Raw genomic sequence first — 18011 nt, forward strand, 5'->3', positions numbered from 1 at the left:
CCGAAGGCAAATGCTTTAACCCACTGAGCCACCCAGGTGCTCCTAAAAATTTTTTTAAGATTTTATTTATTTATTAGGAAGAGAGAGAGAGAGTGCAAAAGAGAGCATGAGCAGGGTGGGGAGGGGCTGGGGGAGAGGAAGCAGGGACCCCCTCAATAAATCTTTATTTGAAACCCACCTTACCTAAGACTTTGTGCTAGACATGGGGGCATAAGGGGTAAAGAATTTAGAGAATGTTCTAACCTTTCCCCCATTAAGATTTGATCACACCGATGAATTTAAATCTCAGAAAAGGTGTTGTTTTAGGAACCTGAGCTATAGACGGAGGTATTCTTGCGTGAAAATCCTGGTTCCCTCTGCAAATGGCTTCACCTCTTTGGGACTGTTTCCTCATATGATAAATGGAAATAAGCATAGTACTTTATTATAAATAAATCTGAGGCGGTGCCTGGGTGTCTCAGTCCCTTAAGTGTCTGCTTTTGGTTTGGGTCATGATCTCTGGGTCCTGAGATTGAGCCCCCCTCCCTAGACCCCCTCCCCAAATCAGCCTCCTCCTGGGATCCTGCGTCTCCTTCTCCCTCTGCCCCTCCACCTGCTCTTGCTCTCTCCCTCCTTGTCTCTCTCTCCCAAACAAATAAATTAATGAATTCTTTAAAAAAAAAACCAAACAACCCTGAGGATTGTTGTCAGGATTAAATGAGAGAATGCACAAAATGGACTTAGAATAGTGCTTGATACAAAGAACGAGCTTAGTAAACATTGTTGGCCTTCCCATCTCGGTTGATTTTTAAGGTAGGTTTCTTAGCAGCACAAAGTTATAAATGATGGGTAGGTTTCCAGGGTCCCCCAAGAACCTCTACTTAATATCTAGCATTGCAGGTGTTTAGAAACGTCCTCCTCTCCTACTGTTTGTGTTTATGTGTTCCCTGTTAATGGCAGGGCCAAAGGAGGAAGTCAGACTGTTCTTTGTAGGTCAAAATTTTGCAAACCCAGAGCTGCCTGATCTTGCCCCGTTCTGCACGGTAATTTTGAGCTCGGGTCCCGGCTGAGCTGTGACTCGCCATTGCTCACTCTCTCCTGCCCCCTTGAGGCTGCTTTGGTATGGAAGGCGTTAGGTCTGTTTTCTGCGAGAGCATGGGGTTGCCTGGGTGGAGGGGCAAATGTTTTCATTGGATTTGAGTGGAAAAACCATAATTTTAAAAAATTTGCTACTGCAATGGGTGCCTGGGGGGCTCAGTCGGTGAAGCATCTGCTTTCAGCTTGGGTGGTGACACCAGGGTCCTGGGATCAAGCCCCACATCTGCTCCCTGCTCAGTGGCGAGTCTGCTTCTCCCTCTGGCTCTGCTGCTCCTCCCTTCCCCCTGCTCCTGTTCACCCTCTGTCTCTCTCGCAAATAAATAAATAAAATCATTTAAAAAAATTCTCTAGGCTGTTTAAAACAAAACAAAACAAATATTTACTTATCTATTATTATTTTTTAAAGTTTTTTAAAATTTTTATTTATTTATTTGACAGAGAGAGGGAGATCACAAGCAGGCAGAGAGACAGGCAGAGAGAGGGGGAAGCATGCTCCCCGCTGAGCAGAGAGCTCATCGGGCTCTCTGCTCAGCAGATATGGGGCTGGATCCCAGGACCCTGAGATCATGACCTGAGCCGAAGGCAGAGGCTTTAACCCACTGAACCACCCAGACGCCCCTATTTTTTAAAGTTTTAATTTAGATTCCAGTTAGTTAACATACTGTGTAAATAAATAGTTAATAGTAGTTTAATAATAGTTTAATAGTAATAGTAGTAATAGTACTTACAGAGGTAGAATTCAGTGACTCAATACTTCCATCCCACACCCACTGCCCCTGCGAACCGGCGCCTCCTTAATCCCCATCATCCATTTCACCCACCCCCCCACCCACCTCTCCTCCAGGAATGTTTGTTCTCTATAGTTAAGAGTCTGTTTCTTGGTTTCCCTCTCTTTTTTCCCCCTCTATATTCTTTTTTTTTAATTTCTTAAATTCCATAGGGTGTGTCTTTCTTTGACTGACTTATTTCACTTAGAAGCTGATTCTAAAGTTCTTAGGGAAAAGCAAGGGGGCAAGAATGGCCAATCCAATATCGGGGATGAAGAGCAAGTTCTACCAGATAGACGTAGCAGATGTAAAGGTTCATTATAAAGCTGTAGTAAATCAGATGATAGACAAAAAGAACAATGGAACAGAATGCAAAGCCCAGAATTAGAATGAGGAACATTTGGAAATGTGATATACAGAAGTGACATTGCAAACGGAAGGATGGGCCATTTAGTAAGTGAGCAGTGCCAGGAACATTGGCTCTCCATATGGGGAAAGAAATGCGGTTGGGTTCCTACCTCACACCATTCACCCAAATGAATTCCATGTGCCGGCTGGAAGTCAAAGACAGTTGCGTTCAGGATTCATTCATCCACCCACCTCTCCAAATTAGCAGGAATCAGGAAGCCATCTGGGAGACTACTAAAGCTGGTTCAAGGTGAAACCATGATTGGCTGGGGGCCGTGGCAACCAGAAGGAGTGGTTGGAGCTGTCTGGTGGACCCTGGAGCTTTCTGAACCCCACTGTTCCCAGGGCTCCTCCTCTCTACTCAAATTTCTTGGGACTAACACACACCAGGAACTGGCCTTTTTCTTCTCTCAATACACACAACCAGAGTGAATAATTGAGATCTCTGTGCAGAGGGGAAAGGAGCTCAGGGGCTAAAACGACTAAATATCTGAGGTGTACAACTCCCTGAAAATAAATTCCATAAACCGCCTGACATATGCCATTTGAAGCAGGGACATTAGGACAAGCAAACAAGAATTCGAAAAAAGCACGATGTGGAGATAAGGGATGATATTAGCAATATCAAAGAAAAATAAATAAGGAAATGAATCAAGCAGAGGTATAAGAAATGAAAAATATGGGGGCTCCTGGTTGGCTCAGTCAGTTGAGCGTCTGCCTTCTGCTCAGATCATGAATCCAGAAGTCCTGGGATCGAGTCCTGCATCGGGCTCCCCCTGCTCTGTGGGGAGCCTCCTTTTCCCTCTCCCTTTCCCTGCTACTCCCCCTACTTGTGCTCTCTCTCTCTCTCTCTCTGCCAAATAAATAAATAAAATCTTAGGAAAAAAAGATTACTAATAAAGGCCGTGACCCACAAGAATATGGGTGAGCCTCACCTGATCAGTTGAAGACCTTAAGTCGGAAAACAGTCCTCCCAGAATGGAGAGAATTTGGACTCCAGACTCCAACATTAACTCCTTTCTGAGTTCCCAGTCTGCCGGCCTGCCCTGCAGATTTTGCACCCAAGACTGCAACATCAACTCTTGCCTGAGTTTCAAACCTGTTGGCAAGCCCTAAGGATTTCAGACTTGTCAACTGCTACAGTGACATTAACTAATTCCTTAAGATAAATCGTATATATATATCACACACACATGCAATTGGTTCTGCTGGTTCTGTTTCTCTGGAGAACCCTGACTAATGCCGTGGAAAACGAACTCTCCCTGCCCCCTCCTGCTTTATGCTGTAATTATATGTATCACCCCTGGATCAGGTGGAAACCCAGCTGTGGGAGTCGCAGTAAATTGAGAGGGGTTGAAAGGGACAGTTGGAGGAGGGACAGGGTGAAAGTGGGGGCCAGAGAGGCCTGATGGGTCTGTTTTCTCATGATTGTACTTAGAGTGAGTATTTGGACCTTAGTTCACAGATGATGTCATACGCTTAAGTGAGTACACCATGGGGAGGGATACCACATCAGGGTGTCCCACTCTGAGTGTTGCTGCTTGCTTGAAGGGGTCTCCCCACTATTGAAGCACACTTTCCCTTTGGAATTAGTTAGTAATCTGTACGTGATACATTGCACGACTATACTGTTTTCTAACTATGTTTCATCCAATGCTTTTAACATCTCTTGGAAATCTTTTCCTGACTTAATTAGGGATGACAAAGGAGTGATTTTCTACTTTTTTTTTTTAAGATTTTATTTCTTTATTCGACAGAGATCACAAGTAGGCAGACAGGCAGGCAGAGAGAGAGAGGGGGGAAGCAGGCTCCCTGATGAGCAGAGAGCCCGATGCGGGGCTCGATCCCAGGACCCTGGGATCAGACCTGAGCCAAAGGCAGAGGCTTTAACCCACTGAGCCACCCAGGCGCCCCTACTTTTTTTTTTTTTTTTAAGATTTAATTTATTTATTTGACAGAGATCACAAGTAGGCAGGGAGGCAGGCAGAGAGAGAAAGAGGGGGAAGCAGGCTCCCTGCTGATCAGAGAGCCCGATGTGGAGTTCAATCCCAGGACGCTGGGATCGTGACCTGAGCCAAAGGCAGAGGCTTTAACCCACTGAGCCACCCAGGCGCCCCTGATTTTCTACTTTTATTCTGTATTCATTAGCAGGACAGTTATCTGATGGGTTTTTTTTTTTTAATTTTTAAAAAGATTTTATTTATTTATTTGCCAGAAAGAGAGTGAAAGTACAAGCAGTGTGTGCGGGAGTGGTAGGCAGAGGAAGAAGCAGGCTCCCCACTAAGTAAGGAGTCCTATGCGGGACTTGATCCAGGACCCTGAGATCATAACCTGAGCCAGAGGCAGACGCTTAATGGACTGAGCTACCCAAGCGTCCCTGGTGTTTTGTCTTTAACAAGGCAGAGGTAGGTCTTGGTTGGTTGGATTAGAAACACAGCCCACCTAGAATCCTAAACAGTCAGTGGAAGGGACCTGGGACTATCCGTTAAAGAGATTTTGGTCCAACCTCCTCATTTTCAAAAAGGAGGGACTCAGACCCAGAGATGGAAAGGGATTTGCTCGAAGCCTTCCAACACGAGCTTTGTCATGTCCCAGAAGAGCTTTTGGGGGCACAGAAAAAAACTTTTACAATTACTTGGATCTCAAGTTCAAGAGATTTGCCCAAACTTTCCCTGGCTGAGTGGTGCTTAAGGGGGTATGCCCGTCAGAATTACCTGGGGTTCTTTTCCCGGCTGGCTGTGCTTCCCTTTCCCCCAGCTTCTGATCCAGCAGGCCCCAGGGTGGTATCTATATTTTGAAAAAGTCCAGATGATTCCCGTTTTGTTTCTTCTCAGAAGTTCACTTTGATTTTTATTTTTAAAAATTGCCCAAGTAATTAACAATGAGTACATTCTTGTGAAGAATCCAGCAGACTATAGAGAACCATCTGGGAAAACCGCCTTCACACCTACCCCTCAGGCCCCCTGCACTCCTCAAAAGTACCCACAGTTTCAGCCACCTTTTGGTTGACTGTCTATGAATTTACTCATTTTGCATGCGTGGACACGCATCTGATTTTTAAATAAATAGGATTATAGCATTTGTGTTGTTCCGTGACTTGCTTTTTATACTTGCCGATGTGTCTTGAAAGTCTTTTCATGTCGCTATATATAGACCTACCTAATTCTGGTTCACAGACTGCAAACTATTTCACTGTACAGAAATATCATTGAAGGAAACCAGAATATGACACCCCAAAATATGCTTCTTTGACATAAGAATTATTTTGAGCTGGAGGCAATTAAAAAGTAGCAAGTGTAGGAAAAGCTCTCTTTCCTTCCTCCCTTTCTAGGGTTTACATTTTCCTTTACTGGAGACCACTCTAGACTCTTAGAAGCCCAGTGGCAGCACCAGAGGAGTCTGAAAACAAATGCATTCTGTTAGTTTCCCCCCATCTATTTACTTTCCCGCAGTTTGCCATCCTTGGAAGTCTAAAATGGGTCTGTCATTTTGTTATGTTTGCCCTGTCATTCTCTACAAATGTGTTGTTCTTTGCGGAAACTGCCGAATAAGCCCAAGTTTTAGCTACCCCTTTGAGCGGCTCATCCCCGGATTTCCCCTCTGAGTGTATGAAATACACAGTGTTAACAGACTTCCGTTTGTTTTCTCCTGTTAAATTGTCATTTCTTACAGAGATCCAGCTGAGAACCTAGAAAGGCAGATAGAAGGAAAAAGAGTTATCATGGTGATATATATATATATCTAAATCTAAAATATATATATAAAATCTAAATCTAAAAATCTAAAATATATATACATTTTATTTATTTGAGAGAGAAGGAGTACTCCAGCACGAGTGGGGCATGGAGGGAGCAGAGGGGAGAGAGAAGCAGGCTGCCTGCTGAGCAGGGAGCCCGATGTGGGGTTTGAATCCAGGACATTGGGATCATGACCCGAGCCAAAGGCAGAGGCCTAACCCACTGAGCCACCCAGGTGCCCCTAAATATATTTACTTTTAAAAATACATTTATTTATTTAAGTAATCTCTCAGGGTGCCTGTGTGGCTCAGTCCATTGACCATCTAACTCTTTTTTTAAAAATTTTTTTTTGAGATTTTATTTTATTTATTTGACAGAGATCACAAGTAGGCAGAGAGACAGGCAGAGAGAGAGGGGGGAAGCAGGCTCCCTGCCGAGCAGAGAGCCCGACGAGGGGCTTGATCCCAGGACCCTGAGATCATGACCCGAGCAGAAGGCAGAGGCTTTAACCCACTGAGCCACCCAGGTGCCCCGACCATCTAACTCTTAATTTTGACTCACGTCCTGATCTCAAGGTCATGAGATCCAGCCGAGTGTCTGCTTAGGATTCTCTCCTTCTCCCTCTGCCCCATCTCCTTTGCTCATGTACTCTCTCTTTTCTCTCTCTCAAAAAAAAAAAAAAAATGTATTTAAGTGATCTTTCCACCCGACGTGGAGCTCAAACTCACCATCCCAAGGTCAAGAGTCATGTGCTCCTCTGACTGAGCCAGGCAGGTGCCCCTGTTTGTGTTTTTAAATAGCCAATGGCATCGGGCTGTAAATATTGCTGTTTCTTCCCTTTCTCAACTCTAGCTAATGGTGTTAAAGCTTATCCACTTACGGTAGGAACAACTGGTCTGTTCTTTCCCGTAGTGCCCAGTGTCTCATTGTGCACATGGCCACATCTTATTACCCATCCCAAGGGCGATGGGCACTGGAGCCATCTCCAACTCCAGCTCTATTTCCACTGTTCTCATTTGCTTCAAGAACCTCTGTATTAAAAGAAAAGGAAGGGGTGCCTGGGTGGCTCAGTTGGTTAAGCATCTGCTTAACCAGGTCATGATCCCAGAGTCCTGGGATCGAGCCCCACGTCGAGCCCCACATCGGCTCCCTGCTCAGTGGGAAGCCTGCTTCTCCCTCTCCCACTCCCCCTAATTCTGTTCCCTCTCTTGCTGTGTCCCTCTTTGTCAAATAAATAAATAAAAACCCTAAAAGAAAAAATTAAAAGAAAAGAAAAGGAAGATCAGTGTTTCCATCCCCACTTGATAAGGGGATAGGGAGCAGGGAGAAAGTGCCTCTGTGGAAGAGTCGATAGAAGGTGTGGCAGTTTAGGATCAAGTTTGTTTACACAATTATTCAGGTGACGATGGTTAGTCTCCTTTCTGGCTGTGAGTCACCCAGACTGAGGATCTGTGATGGCTTCTTTCGGGAAGCCCTTCTTCAGGCAGCAAAGAAGTTTAGGCACGTTTTTCCTTTCTTTTTAAAATTTTTATCATTTTTTATTTTTTTTTATAAGATTTTATTATTTATTTATTTGACAGACGGTGACTACAAGTAGGCAGAGAGGCAGGCAGAGAGAGGAAGGGAAGCAGGCTCCCTGCTGAGCAGAGAGCCCGATGCGGAGCTCGATCCCAGGATCCTGGGATCATGACCTGAGCTGAAGACAGAAGCTTTAACCCACTGGGCCACCTAGGCACCCCTTGTGCTCTTTCTTTATTTCCTTTGGTCTATTTTCTGTGCCAGCCTCTCTTCCATGCTGTTTTGTTTTTGTTTTTTATCACTAAAGCTAGAATATAAGCTCCCAGTGGGCAGGAAACATTGTTTCATTCACTAATGTATCCCAAATGCCTGGAACAGAGCCCTGCAAACAACAGGTGCACAATAAATACTTAGTGAATGAATGACTGTGGGATTTAAATGTCAGATAATGTGGGTCATGACTAATGTGTATTTATTATTTTTCAGGAGATTCTGTGCCCAAGAAGAATACCAGGGTCACCTTAGGTCCTGAGAGACCTACCGAAGCAGAAGTCACCCAGCCAGGATCCTGTAAGGCAGGCCACAGAAACCTTCTCGCCTCAGAGGAGAGAGGCCTCCTTCTAGAAGACACTCATCTTCCATCTCCAGCTCTCTCCCACCTTTCAGGTAACTTGAATGAACACCAAACGGATTCATTTCCAAACCTCCAACCCCCAGGGCAGAACCTGGCACACATTACAACTCTAGAAGAGGTTGGTTGGACGGGTGAACATTGAAACCAACAAATTCGACTCTCAGACAGAAATCTTTAGTCTTGTTTAGCTCTCAATTTTGGCTACATTTTAGAGTCCTCTGGCGCCTTTTCAAAATGCCTAATGTCTGGGTTTCACCCCCAGAAACTGCAGTTTGTTGTGTTAAAAAAAAATTCAGCCGAGTAAATTTGAAGATCTGATTGGTTTTATGAAATAATTCATGAAACAGGCAGCATCCCATCTAGCAAGCAGAAGGGAGCTCCAAGGAGCTGAACGAAGTAGAAGGTTTTTATAGGAAGGGCAACAAGGCAAGGAAGTTATTAGCAAAAGAAATGGAAGGATTGTTCCGGGCAAGATCACCTTCCTTTAGTTGGAAGGGCAGAGGTCTTATTGGGTGGATGACCTCTTCTTCCTTTGGGGAATGGAGAGGGTCCATTTGATAGATTACCTCATTGGTGCTGATCAGAAAAATCCCTGACCAGTGAAGACTGCATTTCTGGGGGATGTTGAAACTGCATTAGCTTAGGTATTAAACCCAAGTTTAGTGACTTGACTTAAGGATGCCATTTTGGATTTCTGGTTTTCTTTTTAATAGTTCTGAGATTCAGCCTGGGAGTCAGAATTTCTGAACTCTCCCTGGGGTGATTCTAAGGCACGACCAACACTGAAGAACCTCTGCTTTACTCTGTCCCTGAAACTCCTCCAACATCTGCCAGCTTTGGGACTCAATCTGTCAGAGCCTCATTGATCTGGGCCATATAATGGGTGGTTAATAAGATGTGTTTAGGGCCTTGCTGTTTAAAGGGTGCTCTGGCGGACCCTAGCAGATCCAGTCTTCATGAGTTCGCATTCTAGCGAGCTGTCTGGTGATTTGTTTGAGGATTGACTGAGATAATGGATATTATAATTATAGAATAAATTATATGTCATGACTATAACTGATGAGAGAAAAACTCTCTGAAGGCCTGAGATACGAGGGAAGCCATTTAGATTTCCTTTCAAGCCATCATGACTGTTTATAAACTTTGTTCAAACCAGAAGCCTGAGTTAAGGCTCGCCACACATGCGTTGGACAGCCGCGTGGTGAATGAGTTGCCTGAAGGAAAACCATCTTGTCTTTGAGATATTGATCAATGCTCCTACTCCCTGCATTCTTTTCTGATAAAACCTGTGATTCCTGACGACATGCTAACCTATAATCTTTTTTCTTTTTTTTTTATTTTGTTTTTTTTATTTTATTTATTTATTTATTTTTTTTTGACAGAGAGAGAGAGAGAGAGAGAGATCACAAGTAGGCAGAGAGGTAGGCAGAGAGAGAGAGGGGAGGAAGCAGGCTCCCTGCGGAGCAGAGAGCCCGATGCGGGGCTCGATCCCAGGACCCCGAGATCACGACCTGAGCTGAAGGCAGAGGCTTTAACCCATTGAGCCACCCAGGCGCCCCTAACCTATAATCTTTTGAGCTTTTACAGATACAAGAAACTATATCACCCTGCAATAACTGTTTATTCTCTGAAACATTTTCTTCCTTGAGAAAAGCCTGTTTCCCCGGCACCTGTCCTAACTTGGGCTCAAATAAAACTCTGAGTCTTAGAGATTTTTTTTTTTTAAGATTTTATTTATTTATTTGTCAGAGAGAGAGAGAGAGAGCATGAGCACAGGCAGACAGAGTGGCAGGCAGAGGCAGAGGGAGAAGCAGGCTCCCCGCCGAGCAAGGAGCCCAATGTGGGACTCGATCCCAGGACGCTGGGATCATGACCTGAGCCGAAGGCAGCCGCTTAACCAACTGAGCCACCCAGGCGTCCCTGAGTCTTAGAGATTTTAAAAGGTTTGTTTGATTTGCATCATAACAGAATCTGGCATGGAGCAGGCAATCCTACACATTTACCGAATGAATGAATGAATGAATGAATGAATGAACCCTTGACTGAGATGTGATTGTTACTTTACACCTAAGGAAACGAAGGCTCAGGTGTCTATTAGGTCAGTCGGTCAAACTAGGAAAATGCTGGGGGTTCTGGGCATGGTGTTGGTGTGGACAGGAAGAGGAAAATTTTCCCAGAGACGTGAAGTTCAGGGCACAGAATTGCACCTTTGCTCCTGGGAGGATGGGCTTCTCATCTTCACATTCCCCCAGGGAAGAGAAATGCATTTTGGTTAGAGGGACCCAGGAGGTCCAAACCTGAGGCCCCATTGACAATATTTACATATTCCCCCAAACAAGCAGGCTCACCCTTACCTTCACCCACAAATATTTATGAAACCCACCTATGTGGTTGGCGCTATGTAAACCAGAGATAGATGCCCCTTCTTTAAAGCAAGGGACATTGACAATTTAAAATCCACAATGGTTGGGGGTGGTGCATGCCTTGCTGGCTCAGCCAGTAGAGCAGGAGACTCTTGGTGACTCTTGGTCTCCAGGTTGGGAGTTCTCATGTTGGGCATAAAGCTCACATACATACATACATACGTACATTCCACAATGGGGGATAAGACCTGAGGAGGGGAGTGAGACCAGTTTGTACTATGATGCGACTGGGGAAGGCTTCCCAAGAGGTAACATAGAAGGTACAATCTGATGAGGGGAAGATTTAGGAAGAAAGAGAAGAGCTCTCTTTTTGCCCACGTACTGGAACCTTGGGGGTTATCTAGTTGGGTGTAGTTTAAAAGATTCCTCTTTGCCCTTAAACTGTTTTACTGCTTTGTGGATTGTAGATAAAGTGTAGCCATGCAAACAACCCTCCCTAATCTATCCAAACACAAATAAATTGTCTCTGGTGGAAGGACACATTCCTCCCCAACAGAAAAAGCCAGTCTGATATCTACTTGTTTAAATTCATTTTGACATTCCTTTGCTCCATTTAAATGTGTGGTTCTGCATCTTTTCCTTTGAACCAGTGTGGCATCTCTCTAGTTCTCTCATTAATTAATGAGCTAAATAAAATCTTTGACATATGTTCATTTTATATCTGTACAAGAGTTGTGATTTTATCCTCTCTTAACATTTATGCTTTAACAAGAATAAGTAGAAGTCAACCCGAGTTCCGGGCAGGGAGAGAAGCAGGTCCCAAGGCTCTGTCGCAGGGAGGACCTCATGGGGAATGGGAGGGGTCTTCGTGGGGGGCTCCCTGGGGGACCCAGAGATGTGCTGGGATCATGATCGTAGTCCCTCCCCTCAGGTCTCATACTATGGGAAACCACTGAAGGGTCTTAATCAGTGGAATGAGTTGGTCTGATTCATGGTGTGAGATCTTACCCCACTGCCAGGCAGAGAACAGATATCAGGGCCAGGATGGGGGACGAAAGGGTGCCTCTGGAGGCTGGTTCAGCAATCCAGGCAGGAAGGGACTGTTGCCTTGACGTGTGGGTTGAGGACTGAGGAGGCAAACAGTCTCTGCGAACAGCAAACAAATGGGGATAGTGCGGGCAAAAGTCTAAAAGGGGATGCTGGCATCTGATGTCACTCATAGGATCTGTGCATGCTCCTGGCCTGGGGACAGAGTAGGGAATTCAGCAGAGCCTGTCTTCCTGCCATCTCTGTGCTAGTGGGGGCAGGAAAGGAGTTAAAACCCTGGAAAGAGCTCATTCTCAGCAGGGATGTGAGGGCTGGTGGTTGAAGGCATGAATTCTTCTGTGTGACCTCAGGAAGTTACTAAATTCTTTTGAGACAATTTCTTTTCTTTTCTTTTTAAGATTTTATTTATTTCTTGAACAGAGAGAGAGAGATCACAAGCAGGCAGAGAGGTGGCGGGGGGAGGGGAAGCAGACTCCCCGCTGAGCAGAGAGCCTGATGGGGTGCCAGGCTCGATCCCAGGACCCTGAGATCATGACCTGAGCCGAAGGCAGAGGCTTAACCCACTGAGCTACCCAGGCGCCAGAGACAATTTCTTTAGCTACAAAATGGAGCTGATAAAAGAGTGCTTTCTTCAAAGTGTTGATTGGATGATTGAATGAAATAGAAGATTGCTCTGCCCGATATATGCACTCAATAAAGGGCAGCTAAGATTACTTCCCAAAGAATAATAAACACATTGGGCACATAGGGATCCTTGTAATAATAGGATAATACCAATTTGCATTGATAGAACATTTCAAATGTTTTTGGACCTTAGGTACAGGGCTGAGACACAGAGTGAGGATCTGTGTTCATTTCTTGTGGCTGCTGTAGACAATTGCCAAAAGCTTGGTGGCTTCAAACAACAGAGATTTTTCTCTCTCACCGTTCCGGAGAATTCTGAAATCAGGGTGTTGCTGGCAGGGTTGGCTCCTTCTGGAGGCTCTGAGGAAGAAAGTCTTCATGCTTCTCTCCCAGCTCCCAGTGGCTGCTGGCAATCCTTGGCTTCCTTGGCTAATCTGTGTCCCTCTTCACATGGACTTCTCTGTGTTTTTCCTTCCCTTAGTTTGTCTTATAAAAACACTCGTCATTGGGTTTAGAGCCCATCATACTCCAGGATGATCTAGTCTGAAGACCCTTGGTTCAAAGAATCCTTTGCAAAGGACTTTTTCGCAAATAAATTGACATTGACAGGTTCTGGGTGGACATGTCTTTACGGAACACCTTCAACTCACTACAGGACCCATAAGTATTCATTTTTTCACATTGTCAACCAATTTCTCCAACCCCATCCACTAACAAGGCCATGCTCTCACACTGCTTTGGGATGTCCCTTATTTTCCTGTATTAAGTTTCCATTTGTAGACAACTTAAGGGTTCTACAGACATTCACCTGCCTGTTTTTCCTGCCACTACCACATTGTTTTTACTGCTGTGCTTTTGTAACATATAGATCTTAATATTTGGCAGAGTAAGTCCCCATCTTGGTTCCATTTTTCCAAAAATGCCTTAAATTTTCAAGGACCTTGATTTTCTCTATACGTCTTAGAATCAGGTTCCCATTATGCCTTGCCACAATCCCTTGGGATTTTGGTTGGACTTCTAATGACTTTATAGATTAGTTTGGAGACAGTCGACACTTTTAAGACATTAGGCTGGTTGATCCATGAATTGAGAATGTCCCTCTGTTATTTGGGTCTTCTTTTTATATCCTTTAATAGAATATGAACGTGTTCTCCAAGGAGGTCTTACACACTCTCTGAGGGTAAGTACAGAAGGAAGAGCACTCTGCAATTTACAGATGGCACAACTGTATGTAATCCCTCTCCCTGGAGTCCGATTATCTACATTTTACAAAAAAGGAAACTGAAGCTAAGAAAGATAAAGGAACCTTCCCAGAGACACACAGTGGTAACGGAGCTGAGACTGGGTCCCCGAACCTAGTCCCGGGTATGCATGTGGCTTCACTGACCCTGCCCCCAGCTCAGCAGAGACCTAGGTGGACAGACCTGGTACCATCCAATCTCTCACGGACAAAGCAAAGCTGGGGATGTACGAGAGGCTGGCTGGCACCTGATCATTTATTTTAAGATCTGCACGAAGAGAGACGCGGCATAGATATAGAGAAGAATGATGAGAATACAGGTGACCTTGACTTGCAGAGCGAGGGCCTGCTTGGATGAACCCCAGAAGGTCATCTTGTTTGTGCTGCTTCTCTGGAACCTGGTGCTGATGGGCACCTCGGTGGCCACACTGCCCCAACCTCCTTCTTGCTCGTTGGCATCCTTATCCCTAACCACAAGGCACAGGCTGATGGAGGCCGGTGTGACCCTGCTCAGGGCAACTGAGCTCGGTCCAGGGAAGCGCCGGCTAAAAGGGGTGGTGGTGGCTGGGAGGATGGTGGTGACTGTGTCCAGGTCTTTGGAGTCTGTGCAGCACAGCCTGGCCCACTCTGGGGGTCTCAGGCCCCTGCCCCACATAGCCCTGGCCGCCCGTCGCATGGCCGCCCACAGCCCATCCAGGCAGCGGAGTGGCAGGGACACAGCTGCCTGCTGTAGGGCAGCTCGCAGCAGCAGTTCCACGGCCTTGCTGTGCTTATGGCGGAAGGCGGCCTGGCTGTGGTATGTCCACTGGGCCGTGGAGAGCACGACTAGGCTTGCCTCCCACTTCAAGGGCCACAGCCGCTGCAGGATGCAGTGGTGGGCTCCATGCCTCAGGGTGGTAAGCTGCTGCAGGCCCCAGCCCCACGCGACGGTCAGTGGCTGCCACAAGGCCCGCTGGATGGGCAGCAGCACCTCTGTGCACAGCTTCCCTGCCAGGATGAGGGGGATCCCCCCGCCTACCTGCAGGCTGCTGCACCACAGCATACAGAGGCCCCGTATGTAGACTGAGAGGCAGTGGGAGGCCATATTTGCTATGGCCGCCTGCAGCCCCAACAGAGGGGCAGAGAATTTCACCAGGCCTGGGCCACACAGGAGCAGGAATAGGAGCTGCCATGCACCCCTGGCCAGGCGGTTCCCATTCTGTGGGGCATCGTCCCGGCAGCTGGTGGTGGGGGAGCAGGGGTGGGAGGCTTTCATGACCCAGAGGCTCCGGCCCAGGCTCCTGGCCCGGGAGCATTGGGCTGCGCTCCCGCCACAAGCTCACCTTAACTGATCCTCTGGCCCCAGTACTCTTGTCACCTGGGCCACGTGGTTTTGCAGTCAATGACAGCACAAAAGATCAAGATGTGAACTCGTGTCAAAGAGGGGGCATTATTGCTTCAGAAGGACAAGAGAGGCAGCCTTTGAAAGTGAAACTTTGGATCCCTAGTGTTCATGCCCTTATCTGACCAAATGTGACCCCGACTTCTGTGCTAGGCCCTGCACTGGATACTGAGCACACGGGAACAGGACATGGTCTCTGCTTACAGGAAGCTTCCAGTCTAGTGAGAGAGATGAATGTTGAAACATCCTCATGTCATCCCCATTCAGCTCCTCCTCATGTCCTCCTAACCTTCCACACCTTGGGTTTTATCTTGCTGTAGAGAACATCTGCTCTTTAGGTATTTGAGCAAAGCCTGTGACCCTTTTCTGCTCCTTACTAGAAGTTCCATTTTATTTTTTAATTTTTTTAAAAGATTTTATTTATTTGTTTGACAGAGAGAGAGATCACAAGCAGGCAGAGCAGCAGGCAGAGAGAGAGGAGGAAGCAGGCTCCCCGCTGAGCAGAGAGCCCGATGCGGGGCTCCATCCCAGGACCCCGAGATCATGACCTAAGCCGAAGGCAGAGGCTTAACCCACTGAGCCACCCAGGTGCCCCTATTTTTTAATTTTTAAAGAAGATTCTATGTATATATTTTAGAGAGAGGGAGAGTATGTGTGCAAAAGCTAGGATGGGGCGGAGGGAAAGGAGAGAGAATCTCAAGCAGACTCCTGTTGAGTGTGGAGCCTGTTGTGGGGCTCAATCCCAGGACCCTGCGATCATGACCTGAGCCCAAGTCAGATGCTTCATCGACTGAGCCACCCAAGCGGCCCTGCTATTTTTTCTCTGGATGGTAAAGAAGGCGTTTCTCTTAGAATAGTTTGGCTAGCACCTTCGGTGACATTGTGAAACTTTTTAAAACTCTCTTCCTGGTTTTAAATAGTCTTATTTGGTGGGTGATAGTGGCTGTCTTGTTCTTCTCTGTACTCCCACAGCCTGGTGCAGAAGCCAGCACAGAGTAGGCCTTTAGTAAGAATTAATTTCTTTCTCTCTTTCTTTCTCTTTCTTTCTTTCTTTCTTTCTTTCTTTCTTTCTTTCTTTCTTTCTTTCATTTTAAAGATTTTATTTATTTATTTGACAGGCAGAGATGACAAGTAGGCAGAGAGGCAGGCAGAGAGAGAGAGAGGAGGAAGCAGGCTCCCCGCTGAGCAGAGAGCCCGATGCAGGGCTTGATCCCAGAACCCTGGGATCATGACCTGAGCTGAAGGCAGAGGCTTTAACCCACTGAGCCACCCAGGCACCTTAAGAATTTCTTACTGAGTGAATGACTTGGGACCCCAGAAGCGTTTCCAGTGGGGGCGGGGTTGTTACTGAACACCAAGTCCAAGGTGAATATCCAAGCTAGAGTCAGCTCTGTCTTTCACTGATTGTGTGACTTTTTTTTTTTTTAAAGATTTCATTTATTCATTTGACAGACAGAGATCACAAGTAGACAGAGAGGCAGGCAGAGAGAGAGGGAGAAGCAGGCTCCCCGCTGAGCAGAGAGCCCGACGCGGGGCCCGACCCCAGGACCCTGAGATCATGACCCAAGCAGAAGGCAGTGGCCCAACCCACTGAGCCACCCAGGCGCCCCTGATTGTGTGACTTTTGTCAAATTATTTCCTCTTGGCCTGAGGGTTTGTTTTCTCTGTAAGAGGGGACAGACAATATGGGTCATAATCCCTTGTCTGCAATTCTGAAATTAAAAACTTCGTAAGTCATTTGATAGCAAAAATCAAACTGATCCGAACTCTTTAGGCAGCAAAGTCAGCCTGGCACTGATGTGGAGACGTTTATATTTATCTCACTCCATGAGAATATATATATATATTTTTAACAGAATTAATGTGTTTCATTAAAGAGTTTGGGGAGGATTACATAAGTGTGTGCACCATATTGCATGATTTATTTAAAACTTGAAAAATGCTGAGTTTGGGAACACATCTTGCCCCAAAGATTTCCAGTTAGGGACTGAGGACCCATCAGCGCTGCCCCTCAAGGGATGGTGGGAAGATTAAAAGAATTTTTTTTTTAAACAATGGTGGGAGCAATGGCCAGGCCCAGAATCAAACAGGACTGGGTGGAATGGAGGTGCAAAGTGATATATGGGAAAGAATGTGCGTGCCCTCACGCAGGAAAAACAGTGGAGGAGTAGCCAGTTAAAATAGAGCCTTCGGTGGCAGTTAATCCTAATCCTAATCCCAAGGAACCAGCACCCAGCAGGCCTTCAGTAAGAATTTCTTTCTTTCCTTTTTTTTTTTTCCAGTAAGAATTTCTAATGTGAATGACTTGCGACTTCATTGGTCTTTTCAGTGAGGGGGTTACTTTCATAGGAAGTAACAGGACATTTGATTCTTTTTTTTTTTTTCTTTTTTAAAGATTTTATTTACTTATTTGACAGAGAGATCACAAGTAGGCAGAGAGGCAGAAGCCGGCTCCCTGCTGAGCAGAAAGCCTGATGCGGGGCTGGATCCCAAGACCCTCAGATCATGACCTAAGCCGAAGGCAAAGGCTTAACCCACTGAGCCACCCAGGCGCCCAGGACATTTGATTCTTAAAAAGATTTGGGGAGGCAAGCCTGGAGGCAGGGAGAGCACTTAGGAGCCTCCTGGGTCACGGAGGTGGGGGTGGGGATGGGGGTGGGAGGTAGGGGTGCAAGCAGAGATCGGCGAGGGTCCCCCAGGCAGAAGGGCCAAGCTTCCAGGTTGGGCAGCTGGATCCGCCACCTCAGTTCCTGAGATCGTTTGGCCGCCCCCTTGACTCTTAGAAGCCAGAAGCCCGGCCACAGCAGCTGGACACCGGGAGAAGTGGTTGAGATGAGGCTTGAGGGACAGCACGTTCGAAAACAATGCATTAAAGGCAAGTTGGTGTCGTGGAAGCGGCTCTGGGTTGGGAGCCAGGAAACCAGGCTTTCGGTCTTTTCTCTCCAACTCTGAGCAGGTGGCAGCGGGGCAACTCGTCCCAACCCGGCGTGCCCGACAAATGGCAACACCGCGAATTTACTGAGTGGGACGGAAATGGGACAGCACGTGCGAAGGCGCGTTGGGACTGAAACCCGCAGCTGGGTTATTCAATCCTGGAGGTGACTGCATTTCACATGAAAAAAGACACAGCTATTTAGCTTCAGCGTAACGGCGTCTTCCAGCACATTCAGCAGCTACCTGAAGTCCCACAACCCAGTCACCGCGTTCCTATTCTT

This window comes from Enhydra lutris, unplaced genomic scaffold, assembly GCF_002288905.1.
Source record: "Enhydra lutris kenyoni isolate GAN:26980312 unplaced genomic scaffold, ASM228890v2 scaffoldscaffold55, whole genome shotgun sequence".
NCBI classification, from domain to species: domain Eukaryota; kingdom Metazoa; phylum Chordata; class Mammalia; order Carnivora; family Mustelidae; genus Enhydra; species Enhydra lutris.